The following is a 13,789-nucleotide window of genomic DNA, read 5'->3' on the forward strand; positions in this document are numbered from 1 at the left end:
TTCAGATAGATGGGATAAAATCGAGTTTCTTAGGGGCCACTGTAAATTAGAATTTATGTTTCAACAGGAAACCCAAAAAACCAAATCTCCATATTAGTCATCAATACCTGCCTGTCTGTCTGCATCACCAAAAGACTACTCAAAATTCTATATGGAAATATCACATAAAAAAAGTGCAACTGATTTCAAAACGTCAGCAATATAATGTCGAGAAAAAAACAATCTCACACATCAAATGATGAATTGTGGTAGCTGCCTTCAAAGAATATTAAATGTATCCGCTTCCCTTTAGGCAGTCTTAAAATACGGCTCACGACAGCATTGCTGTCATTGACAATGAAAGTCGTTAACACATAACGTTTTCAAAAAGTCGAAATAAAAAACGAAAGTTGAATGTCCTTTTTCTGGAATTAAAATTTTTGGCAAAATAATAAAAAATATGGCCATAACTTATTTTTACGTACTAAAATTTTTGTAGCAAAGAGATTTGTTATTGCTATTTTTTGTAAAAGATAATCTTTATTTTAAGCAATCTTGGTTTCTTAGTTCAATTCATTTTTTTTTTAATATCCAACTAATTACGAAATTAATTTGTCGCTGTTGTTGTTGGTTTTTTTCAAATTTTGCATTTGACCAGTTAAGAATTTGTGTTTTGCATATTAAAATATTTGTTGAAAAATGTTTAAAATTTGCCATGCGTTCGTTCGTTGGTTGGTCTGTGATTAAAACGTTTTTTTGATTCATTTTAGCATTTTTACTGTTGTTGTTGTCGTTGATTATGTTTTGAATTACCTTGCATTTAATGTACATTGATTTGTGTTTTAAACAAATCTAAGGTCCCTGGCCCGTTTAGTTTGGCCACAGCGAAAAAAACCCAAAAACGCTTTAATTTTGTAAATGTGTGAAATACGTTAATTTTAACTGTTTTTGGAATTGTTTTATTTTGTTAGTTCATTGGCTTTTTACTCTGCTTATTCTTCTTCTGTTGTTTTCTGGACAACTATTTTAATGGACATATATGATTTGCCATAAATGTTCAAGGTCACTTGGAAGGTTATTGGCTTTGATGTACATTTTTATTACATTGTAGGCTGGCAGGCACGCACGCCCACCCACCCCACTCATTCTTGTCCAAGACAACGAATGTCGATCATGATTGGAATATTTAATTTATGTTATCATTTTTATTTTAATTCGTTTATTTCAATATGACAAGCTACACCTGAGGTATGCAAGGTATGCACATCACTGTAAAGGGCACGCACTATACTACACTTTCAAGCCCATAACATTTTTTGTTAAGATGCAACAAATACTTTAAAAGTTGTAACCTTTAAAAAAATGTTCGCGAAAAATAGCCAACAATTTGGAAAGTGTAAACACAGTGAAATGTTTCAAAACCAGAGTAATTCGTTTCCATTTAATCTGATAAATATCAGTCGCTGAAACAATTTATACTCCTGACATGTGGCCAGAACACATTAAAAAGACATGTTGCCAGGCCACATTAAAAAAATATATAATAATTGACATGTGACCTGGTCGTTTAATGATATTAATGAGATGCTGCAATTACAGGGCGATTCACATAATCTTGTCATTTTAAGGGTGTATGGTCACATTTCAAACTAACCATATAAACCCTGTCAGTAACAAACGGTTGCTTTTATATACCCTTTCTAAAAGAAAGCTGGTTTCGGTAGACCCTTTCTAACAGAAAGGGTGCTTCTTTAGACTCTTTATGAAACAAAGGGTGCTTCTTTAGACCCTCTATGAAACAAAGGGTGCTTCTCTAGACCCTTTATGAAACAACGGGTGCTTTTTAGACCCTTTATGAAACAAAGGGTGCTTCTTTAGACCCTTTATGAAAAAAAGGGTGCTTCTTTAGACCCTTTATGAAACAAAGGGTGCTTCTTTAGACCCTTTATGAAACAAAGGGTGCTTCTTTAAACTCTTTATGAAACAAAGGGTGCTTCTTTAGACCCTTTATGAAACAAAGGGCGCTTCTTTAGACCCTTTATGAAACAAAGGGTGCTTTTCTAGACCCTTTATGAAACAAAGGGTGCTTTTCTAGACCCTTTATGAAAAAAGGGTGCTTCTTTAGACCCTTTATGAAACAAAGGGCGCTTCTTTAGACCCTTTATGAAACAAAGGGTGCTTCTTTAAACTCTTTATGAAACAAAGGGTGCTTCTTTAGACCCTTTATGAAACAAAGGGTGCTTCTTTAGACCCTTTATGAAACAAAGGGTGCTTTTCTAGACCCTTTATGAAACAAAGGGTGCTTTTCTAGACCCTTTATGAAAAAAAGGGTGCTTCTTTAGACCCTTTATGAAACAAAGGGTGCTTCTTTAGACCCTTTATGAAACAAAGGGTGCTTCTTTAAACTCTTTATGAAACAAAGGGTGCTTCTTTAGACCCTTTCTGAAACAAAGGGTGCTTCTTTAGACTCTTTATGAAACAAATGGTGCTTCTTTAGACCCTTTCTGAAACAAAGGGTGCTTCTTTAGACCCTTTCTGAAACAAAGGGTGCTTCTTTAGACCCTTTATGAAACAAAGGATGCTTCTTTAGACCCTTTCTGAAACAGAGGGTGTTTCTGTATACCCTTTTTAAAACCAAAGGTGCTTCTATAGACCTTTTTGGGAACAAAGGGTGCTTCTATAGACCCTTACTAAACCAAAGTGCGCTTCTATAGACCCTTACTAAACCAAAGTGCGCTTCTATAGACCCTTTCTGAAACAAAGGGAGCTTCTATAGACCCTTTATGAAACAAAGGATGCTTCTTTAGACCCTTTATGAAACAAATGGTGTTTCTGTATACCCTTTTTAAAACCAAAGGTGCTTCTATAGACCCTTTTGGAAACAAAGGGCGCTTCTAGAGACTCTTTCTGAAAGAAAGGTGCTTCTATAGACCCTTTCTGAAACAAAGGTGCTTCTTTATACCCTTTTTAAAACCAAAGGTGCTTCTATAGACCCTTTTGGAAACAAAGGGCACTTCTACAGACCCTTTCTGAAAGAAAGGTCCTTCTTTATACCCTCTATGAAACAAAGGGTGCTTCTTTAGACCCTTTCTGAAACAAAGGGTGCTTCTATAGACCCTTTATGGAACAAAGGGTGCTTCTTTAGACCCTTTATGAAACAAAGGATGCTTCTTTAGACCCTTTCTGAAACAAAGGGTGATTCTATATACCCTTTCTAAAATAAAGGGTGCTTCTATAGACCCTTTCTGAAACAAACGGTGCTTCTATAGACCCTTTCTGAAATTAACGGTGCTTCTATATACCCTTTCTAAAGCAAAAGGTGCTTCTATATACCCTTTCTAAAACAAAGGGTGCTTCTGTAGACCCTTTCTGAAACAAAAGGTGCTTCTATAGACCCTTTATGAAACAAAGGGTACTTCTTTAGACCCTTTATGAAACAAAGGGTGCTTCTTTAGACCCTTTATGAAACAAAGGGTGCTTCTTTAGACCCTTTATGAAACAAAGGATGCTTCTTTAGACCCTTTCTGAAACAAAGGGTGTTTCTATATACCCCTTCTAAAACAAAAGGTGCTTCTATATACCCTTTCTAAAATACAGGGTGCTTCTATAGACCCTTTCTGAAACAAACGGTACTTCAATATACCCTTTCTGAAACAAACGGTGCCTCAATAGACCCTTTCTGAAACAAAGGGTGCTTCTATAGACCCTTTCTGAAATAAACGGTACTTCAATATACCCTTTCTGAAACAAACGGTGCCTCAATAGACCCTTTCTGAAACAAAGGGTGCTTCTATATACCCTTTTTGCACTTAAATCGTTTCAATAGTGTATGTAAACGGCAAAGACTTGATCTATTAAATTTAGTGGGTTAGTTTTCAATAATGTAAATATCCTATTATTATAACTCCATGGTTTAATTAGCTGAGATTTGACATGTGGCCAGACCTCATTAAAAACATAACTAATTGACATGTGGCCTGGTGTTTTAAGGATATTCTCATGAGATGCTCAATTACAGGGCAATTCATCGCTTTTCTTTTTATTTTAAGGGTATATGGTCACACATCAAGCTAACTATACACTAGATTGGGGGGAAATCATATAAATAATGGGTTGTTATTATTTCTTGACAATTTTATAAAGGAAAATATTGTCAAAAATAGTAGACTCCTGGTTCTCGAACAAAGGAATATTAAAGAAAATCTTAAATCGGTAAAGTGGTAGAGATTCATTTAAGTTGCCAATTCCTTTGACTAACTGTCAAATAAATGAAGTATTTTCCAAAACTTGCTGTTTAGATGCCACAGAATCAATTATTTAACAGATTTAAATAAGTGTCCGCATTATTATTAATAAATTAATTTAAAAATAGTGTTGTGTAAACAAATTTATCATTGTTTGTTTTTTTATCAGTTTGACAACAATTTACCGTCTATGTATGTAGGTGTCAGTTTAATTAAACATATTGATATTTGTAATTTATTTAGTTTCGTGTTATTTTTTGCCTCTTTTGGGAGAAATCTCCCAACAAAAAGGTCGATTGTTTGGGGCACAAACATCTTGTTTGGCTTAAAAACAACAAAAGATTATTACGATAAGTACTTTTTGTTTTTACATAAATTTAAATATCAAAAACAGCAACAAAATAATTATAAAAAAATAAAGAATAGTAGGTAGCTGTTTCTGCTGCTGGGTAAGGCTCTATAATTTATTTATAGCAAGAGAGATTTTGTATTGACATGATGCGGCATGGGATAATTGAAATTCATTCATTCACCTCAATCAACTACCTTAAACAGAATAGTTTGTGTTGCGTTTACGTTAATAGGTTAACGTGTCGTTAATAAAATTAAATAACAAAACAAAAACTTAACAATGAACGTTTATTGTTAATTTATTTATTTTCTTTTTTATAAAAAAAAAAACAATGTAATAATTTTCTTATTTTGTTGATAATTATATAATTAGCCATTTAAGGCGAAGCGCTGTTGTAATGGATAATCAATTTAATTTGTTTTATTGGTTGGTTTCTCTTTTCAATCACTTGGGATTTCATTTTAAATAAATTGTATTAGAATAAAAAATCATTCTATTCAACAAATTTTGTCCAAATGCTTACTACGTGTCAAGATAAGATTTGTGGTTTACTGAAAATTTGTAACCAGTAACCTCAATTATAAAGTAATTTGAAAACAAACGAACGTACATAGAATGATAAGATAATAAGTATACCAAATATTGTAGTTTTATGGCTGGTTTCAACATTGTTTTGGGGTGGTAAGACCCCTCAAATTTAAGACCAACCATCAATCTAAATTACATTGTATGTACATGCAACTTTTTTACTGTAAATTTCTTTGTTCTAAAACAAGAAATCTACAATAACCTTTAATTTTGATTTATAATTGTTTCACGATAAAACCTCCCACCAATTGATAAGTGCCAAAGTGGACTACCTTATCATTGTAACTGAAGAAAAAATATGCGCTCTTTATCTTTTGTTACAATTTGCAAAGTTTTATCAACTATATTTTAGATGAGATTTAAATTTCCTTTGTTAAAAAGAAGCAGAAAGGCCATGTTTACCTCAAAGATTTTTGGCGGTTCAACCTGCCTTATGTGGTTTTATTTAATGTAATAATCCATAATGTTGAATTTTCCTCAATCTTTTGTATTGTTAGCTTGTATTGTGGCCATACACCCTTAAAAAGAAAGAAGATCATATGAAGCGCCCTGTAATGGCAGCATCTCTCAATATCCTTTAACCACTAGGCCACATTAGTTATATGTATGTTTAAGTGGTCTAGCCACATGTCAAACCTAATCTAATTAAATGATGAAACAATAATTGAAGCATGTTTACATTATTGAAAACTAACAACCCGGATTAAATAGATTCAGTGGGATAATGTGTACCGTTTACATCTTCTATTGAGGATATTTAAGTGACTGTATCAATAACTGTAGATTTTAAGTTTTCCCAAAATTTTGTAAATGTAATAGAATTGGTATTTACGGCGGGTTTAACCGGCAATATAGCATAACGCATACTCCCATGGCATATTTTTATGAAATTACTCTGGTGTGGACTTCGATTAACAAAATTTGTCTCTGAGTTATCACATCTTTACACTGTTCCGGATTTAGTAAATCCAGTGGATATAAAGTGGCTATAAAAGTACCCTTTTTTCAAAAAGGTGCTATAGAAACACTCTTTCCTTCAAAAATGTGATATAGAAGCCCACTTTCTTTCAGGAAAAGTCTATAGAAGCCCACAATCCTTCAAAAGGGTCTATAGAAGGTCGCTTTCTTTCAAAAAAATGTGTTTAGAAGCATACTTTCTTTCAGAAAGGGTCTCTATAAGCCAACTTTCTTTCAGAAAGGGTCCATATAAGCCCACTTTCTTTCAAAAAGGGTCTATGCAAGCACCCTTTGTTTCAAAAAGGGTTTATGGAAGCACCCTATGTTTCAAAAAGGGTCTATGGAAGCACCCTTTGTTTCAAAAAGGGTCTATGGGAGCACCCTTTATTTCAAAAAGGGTCTATGGAAGCACCCTTTGTTTCAAAAAGGGTCTATGGAAGCACCCTATGTTTCAAAAAGGGTCTACGGAAGCACCCTTTGTTTCAAAAAGGGTCTATGGGAGCACCTTTTATTTCAAAAAGGGTCTATGAAGCACCCTTTGTTTCAAAAAGGGTCTATGAAGCACCCTTTGTTTCAAAAAGGGTCTACGAAAGCACCCTTTGTTTCAAAAAGGGTCTATGGAAGCAACCTTTGTTTCAAAAAGGGTCTACGGAAGCACCCTTTGTTTGAAAAAGGATCTATAGAAGCTCCCTTTGTTTGAAAAAGGGTCTATGGAAGCACCCATTGTTTCAAAGAGGGTCTATGGAAGCACCCTTTGTTTGAAAAAGGATCTATAGAAGCTCCCTTTGTTTGAAAAAGGGTCTATGGAAGCACCCATTGTTTCAAAGAGGGTCTATGGAAGCACCCTTTGTTTCAAAAAGAGTCTATGGAAGCACCCTTTGTTTCTAAAATGGTCTATGGAAGCACTCTATTTCAAAAAGGGTCTATGGAAGCACCCTTTGTTTCAAAAAGGGTCTATGGAAGCACCCTTTGTTTCAAAAAGGGTGTATACAAGCACCATTTGTTTCAAGAAGGGTCTATAGAAGCACTCTTTGTTTCAAAAAGGGTCTATAGAAGCACCCTTTGTTTCAAAAAGGGTCTATACAAGCACTTTTTACTTACCTTACACTGCGTTTATACATGACAGGACAGTTGAGTACATGTATTGATTGTCAAAAGCCCGAAACTTGCCTGTGTGACGTAGGCGTCCAATTCTAAAATTATGAATGAAATAAAATTATGAAATAATTCTAAAACTATGAATGAAAATCGTCGATTTCTTTTTGTTTTTCGTTCACATATTTTGTTTTTGTTCATGTTCTTTTGTTTTCAACACATTTCAATTATTACTTACTTACTTAGTTGGCCCATTACAGAACATTTGTTCCATAGACCGAACTAAGAAAAGATCTCCATTCCTCTCTGTTTTTCGCTTGGCTTTTTGGAATACCGCGCCTTTCCATTTCTTCATCCACTTGTGTGCTCCATCGAAGCTTAGGCCTGCCGATTCTGCGTGCACCGCCATGTGGCATGTATTCATACGCCTTTTTAGCGGGTTCATCATCGCTCATTCTCATGATATGGCCTAGCCAACGCAATCGTTGCATCTCGATACGTTTAACTATATGCATGTCTTTGTATAGTTTATATAGCTCGTGGTTCATACGACGTCGATATTCACCGTCAACGCAAATCGGCCCGTAGATCTTTCGAAGAATTTTCCTCTCAAACACACCAAGCACTGCCTTATCTGCTTGCGCAAGTACCCATGCTTTGGAGCCATACATTAGCACGGGTAGTATCAGCGTTTTGTATAGTGTTATTTTTGTTTGACGAGATGTGGCTTTGTTTTTAAATTGCTTACTTAATCCATAGTAGCATCTGTTGGCCAATACAATTCTTCTTCTTATTTCACAACTGATGTTGTTTGTTGTGTTTATGGCAGTGCCGAGGTAGACGAAGTCTTTAACTACCTCAAAATTGTAGGTACCAACTTCTACGGTTGGTCCGAGCTCTATGGACGCTTTGCGCGTCGACACCATCAATTTGGTCTTTTCGCCGTTTACCGCCAGACCCACTTTCGCAGATTCTGCTTCGACCTTCCTAAAGGTATCAGTTACTTCCTTTACTGATCGTCCCATGATGTCTATGTCATCAGCATAGGCAAGTAACATGTGGCTATTGGTGTAAATTGTGCCATTTCTTTTGACATTTGCATCTCGTATTACCTTTTCCAGCAAAATGTTGAATAGGTCACACGAAAGGCTGTCTCCTTGTCTGAAACCTCTTTTGGTACAAAATTCTTCAATTATTATCTCACTTATTTTTACAAAAAATGTCAACAATTTGTTAACCCGACTGTCTGTGAAAAAATGATGGACAGCTGGGAGACAGCCGACATAAATATGTATGTGTTAGTGAATCAGAGTTGTATTTGAAGACAAACTGTCGGGTGTAAACGCCTAGAAATGAGTATCCTTAAAGCACCAAGCCACACGGCAATTAGTTATATATCTTTTAAATGTGGCCTGGCCACATGTCAAATCGCAGATTAATAAATCATGGAGCTTTAGTAATAACATGTTTACATTATTAAAAAACTAACCCACTTTAAGCCCAGGGTAAACTTGCATCTACTATTGAGAGGATAAAAAAACAATTTCTTTCATAAATGGCCTACATAAGCAAAATATCCACACATTATGGAATTCTTGTGCTTTGAAGTCAAATAGGGTTCAATGAACAAAACAGTAATGTAATGTTTACACTCCAATACCCCACAACACCAACTCTGTTACGCATGACTGACTGAGTGTAACCAGCAAAATTGAAATCAATCGATTAAAGTTCATTACCTTCAATAAAAAGGCCGGTATTTTAAATGAATACTAAATAACCACAACGACAACAACAAACATAACCGGCTGTAATTATTTGTGTCTTTTTTTTTTTTTTTTGTGGGACAATATTTGAACTTGACACAATTCCCCTTATAGGGCAGGCAGAACCATTTCTTTAGCCCATAAAACAAAACGACAACAGCAAAAACGCACAAAACGTGCGTGTGCCCGCCTAAATGGCTAAAATATTCAAACACAATATAAATAACAATGAAGGTTTGTAAGGGGGCTGCGGTAGTCATAGCTTCATTCATCATGGATTATGGAAAACCATCAATAACGCCGAGCCATAATTCTGGTATTATAAAGTGAAGCTAAATACGAATTTAAATGCGAATATACAAATATGTTGAGTCTTTTTGCCTAGGCTATAAATAAATTTCCAATACAGGGTGGACAACAATCATATAAACAAATAAACAAACAAAGAGGGGAACGGATTTTCTGTCATACGCAAAAATTTTTATCTCCATTATGATGATGCTCTCCATCACAATAAAACAACAAATTACCGAAGACCTGTTAAATGATTTTGCAAATTTTTTGATTGATCTTCTTCATTGGCATGCATATTCATTGTTTATTTTTAGTTTATTTATTTATTTCTTTGTAAATTCCTACGCTAAATCACGGCAATTTGTTAACCAAGTTTTGATTCAATTAAATTTGTCTCCGAAAAGAAAATTAGCATAAATTATGGCGTTTTATTTTTAGCCTCCGCCACGAGACCGAGAGAGGGAGAAAGAGAAACCGTAAAATCTATAACGGTTGCCTTTGATTCAATTGAAAGTGGCGGGATGTCCAATTTAATAAAAAATGGTACAATCATGTGTTTTCTGTCTGCTTAAGACATGATAAATGACAGTTGAAACTGGACTTCATAGTGTCTAAAATGTCATAAGATTTTTAAATGTGTTAATTATTGAGATGTGAGACGTGCTGCCAAAAACGTTATATTTGCTTGAATCTATTTAAAAAAAAATATTTTTAGAAAATTCACATGTTTTTTGAAAAATAAAAATGTTAAGTAGATAAAATTTCAGTACCTTTTTCATAGTGAAACTAGTAAAAGAGCAAAATATCAAAATTGCTTTCTCAGACAAAGCTGTTCAAAGCTTAAGGCGAAGCGAAATAATCCATTTGGTGATATGCTCTTATATCTTCTGTATAACAATACATACACCCTTAAAATGACAAGAAAAACATGTCCATCGCCCTTTGATTGCATCATCTTTTGATTATCATTAAATCACCGAAGGACGCTTTTTCTTAATTTTATGCAAACTTAATTCTTCTTTAAAAATGGAATAAAAATATCTTATTGTAAAATTTTTGTTCTGGAGTATGTAAGCGTTGTCATCAAGAGAACGATTCTTATTCGAATCATTGAACTGGATAGTGAACTATGAACTATATTACTGAACTAGTTCAGTTAAAAGAACTGAACAATTGAACTAGATCATTAAAATGAACTAGATTGTACAACTCTACAGGGCGGTTTATATGTTTTTCTTGTCATTTTAAGGGTGTATGGCCACACTACAAGCTAACCATACAAAAGATGGAGGAAAATTCAACATTATGGATTATTACATTAAATAAAACCTCATAAGGCAAGTTGAACCGCCAAAAATCTTTGGTTTAAACATGGCCTTTCTGCTCCTTTTTAACAAAGGAAATTTAATTTATTGTTAAGATTTTGTTTTGTTATTTAATTTTATTTACGACACGTTAACCTATTAACAAAAAAACACACAAACTATTCTGTTTAATGTAGTTGATAGAGATGAATGAATGAATTTCAATTATCCCATGCCCTATCATGTCAATACAAAATCTCTCTTGCTATAAATATATTATAGAGCCTTACCCAGCAGCAGAAACAGCTACCTACTATTCGCTTATTTTTTTTTATAACTATTTTGTTGCTGTTTTGATATTTAAATTTATGTAAAACAAAAAGTACTTATCGTAATAATCTTTTGTTGTTTTTAAGCCAAACAAGATGTTTGTGCCCCAAACAATCGACCTTTTTGTTGGGAGATTTCATTTATTCGACAGATAGTCAAAGGAATTGGCAACTTAAGGTTTTCATTAATATTCCTCTGTTCGAGAACCTGCAAGAGTCTACTATTTTCGACAATATTTTCCTTTATAAAATTGTCAAAAAATAATAACAACCCATTATATGTATGACTTTCCCCCAATCTAGTGTATAGTTAGCTTGATGTGTGACCTATACACCCTTAAAATAAAAAGAAAAGCGATGAATTGCCCTGTAATTGAGCATCTCATGAGAATATCCTTAAAACACCAGGCCACATGTCAATTAGTTATGCTTTTTTTGATGAGGTCTGGCCACATGTCAAATCACAGCTAATTAAACCATGGAGTAATAATAATAGCATATTAACATTATTGAAAACTAACCCACTAAATTTAATAGATCCAGTCTTTGCCGTCTTTGCAGTCTTAGGGTGTATAGATACACCCTTTGTTTCAGAAAGTTTATATAGTAGCACCCTTTGTTTCAGGTAGGGTCTATTGAAGCACCGTTTGTTTCCCAAAGGGTCTATTGAATTACCGTTTGTTTCAGAAAGGGTCTATAGAATCACCCTTTGTTTTAGAAAGGGTATATAGAATAGCCCTTTGTGTCAGAAAGGGTCTAAAGAAGCACCCTTTGTTTCAAAAATGGTCTATAGAAGCACCCTTTGTTTCAAAAATGGTCTATAGAAGCACCCTTTGTTTCAAAAATGGTCTATAGAAGCACCATTTGTTTCAAAAATGGTCTATAGAAGCACCCTTTGTTTCAAAAATGGTCTATAGAAGCACCCTTTGTTTCAAAAATGGTCTATAGAAGCACCCTTTGTTTCAAAAATGGTCTATAGAAGCACCCTTTGTTTCAAAAATGGTCTATAGAAGCACCCTTTGTTTCACAAATGGTCTATAGAAGCACCCTTTGTTTCAAAAATGGTCTATAGAATCACCCTTTGTTTCAAAAATTGATTATAGATGCACCCTTTGTTTCAAAAAGGGTCTATGGAAGCACCCATTGTTTCAAAAAGGGTCTACAAAAGCACCATTTGTTTCAAAAAGGGTCTGTACAAGCACCCTTTGTTTCTAAAATGGTCCATAAAAGCATCATTTTTTTCAAAAAGGGTGTATGAAAGCACCCTCTATTTCAAAAAGGGTCTATAAAAGCACCCTTTGTTTCAAAAAGGGTCAATAGAAGCACCCTTTATTTCAAAAAGGGTCTATAGAAGCAACCTTTGTTTCAAAAAGGGTCTATAGAAGCACCCTTTGTTTCAAAAAGGGTCTATAGAAGCACCCTTTGTTTCAAAAAGGGTCTATAGAAGCACCCTTTGTTTCAAAAAGGGTGTATAGAAGCACCCTTTGTTTCAAAAAGGGTCTATAGAAGCACCCTTTGTTTCAAAAAGGGTCTATAGAAGCACCCTTTGTTTCAAAAAGGGTCTATAGAAGCACCTTTGGTTTCAAAAAGGGTCAACAGAAGCACCCATTGTTTCAAAAAGGGTCTATAGAAGCACCCTTTGTTTAAAAAAGGGTCAATAGAAGCACCCTTTGTTTCAAAAAGGGTCTATAGGATCACCCTTTATTTAAAAAAGGGTCTATAGAAGCACCCTGTGTTTCAAAAAGGGTCTATAGAAGCACCCTTTGTTTCAAAAAGGGTCAATAGAAGCACCCTTAGTTTCAAAAAGGGTCAATAGAAGCACCCTTTGTTTTAAAAAGGGTCAATAGAAGCACCCTTAGTTTCAAAAAGGGTCAATAGAAGCACCCTTTGTTTCAAAAAGGGTCAATAGAAGCACCCTTTGTTTTAAAAAGGGTCAATAGAAGCACCCTTAGTTTCAAAAAGGGTCAATAGAAGCACCTTTTGTTTCAAAAAGGCTCTATTGAAGCAACCTTTGTATCAGAAAGGGTCTACAGAAGCCCACTTTCTTTCAGAAAGGGTCTATAGAAGCCGGCTTTCTTTCCGATTTTTCTTAGTTCTTATGTATACTATACGTTAATGTAAATAGCTCTGTAAAGTGGGGTTGTTTGTATAGGAAACAGTTAGAAATTATCCGACGTCATTGATTTAAAATTGGATTTTATTTGATTGGACATTAAAACGGTCAATCTATTCGCCGATGCAAAAATAATCATGATCATCATACTTATTGATGGATAATTGAATTAAATTGATTTGTGATTTTAATCACGAATGCGGCGCGAAGCACTTTGTGTGAAGGATAGTTAGACAGATGGGTAGGCATGCAAATAATTTTCTTTCCCGTTGCAATTGATACTTTGTTTGATGTATTGACAACAAGGTTACATGATTTATATTATTTTAATATTTACAAGTACATATTAATACTTTAATTTCGAAATTTTTGTAGGCCTAAAATGTGCTGTAGAGGTTATCAACGCCCTTCAATATTTCTTCCTAGTGGTATTATGAACATATTTTCAAAATTTTTCGAAGAAAAATTTAACATTAAACGATGTCTACATTAAAGTTTTTAACCTGCTTAACTTTTTATGAAGTCTCTTTCAGAAAGCGTCTATAAAAGCCCATTTTTTCAGAAATGGTTTATAGAAGACCGCTTTCTTTCAGAAAGGGTATATGGAAACCTTTTGTTTCAGAAATGTGCTATAGAAGCAATCTTTTTTCAGAAAGGGTTTATAAAAGCAGCCTTTCTTTCAGAAAGGGGCTTTAGAAGCACCTTTTCTTTAAGGAATGTGCTATAGAAACCTTTCTTGGTAAAGGGCATAAAGAAGCACCCTTTCTT

General features: G+C 34.4%; 1 protein-coding gene and 1 long non-coding RNA gene across 2 annotated transcripts in view; both read left to right on the forward strand.

Moving 5' to 3' along the window:
• The window catches only part of LOC141400920 (uncharacterized), a 57,335-nt gene that overhangs the window by 11,197 nt on the left and 32,349 nt on the right, over nt 1–13,789 (forward strand). The gene's annotated exons all lie outside the window — the stretch shown is intronic.
• ZnT77C (Zinc transporter 77C) overlaps nt 1–13,789 on the forward strand; it is a 44,827-nt gene that overhangs the window by 11,080 nt on the left and 19,958 nt on the right. The gene's annotated exons all lie outside the window — the stretch shown is intronic.

The sequence above is a fragment of the Musca autumnalis genome, unplaced genomic scaffold (genome assembly GCF_047663935.1).
Source record: "Musca autumnalis isolate F117 unplaced genomic scaffold, ASM4766393v1 scaffold_4, whole genome shotgun sequence".
NCBI classification, from domain to species: domain Eukaryota; kingdom Metazoa; phylum Arthropoda; class Insecta; order Diptera; family Muscidae; genus Musca; species Musca autumnalis.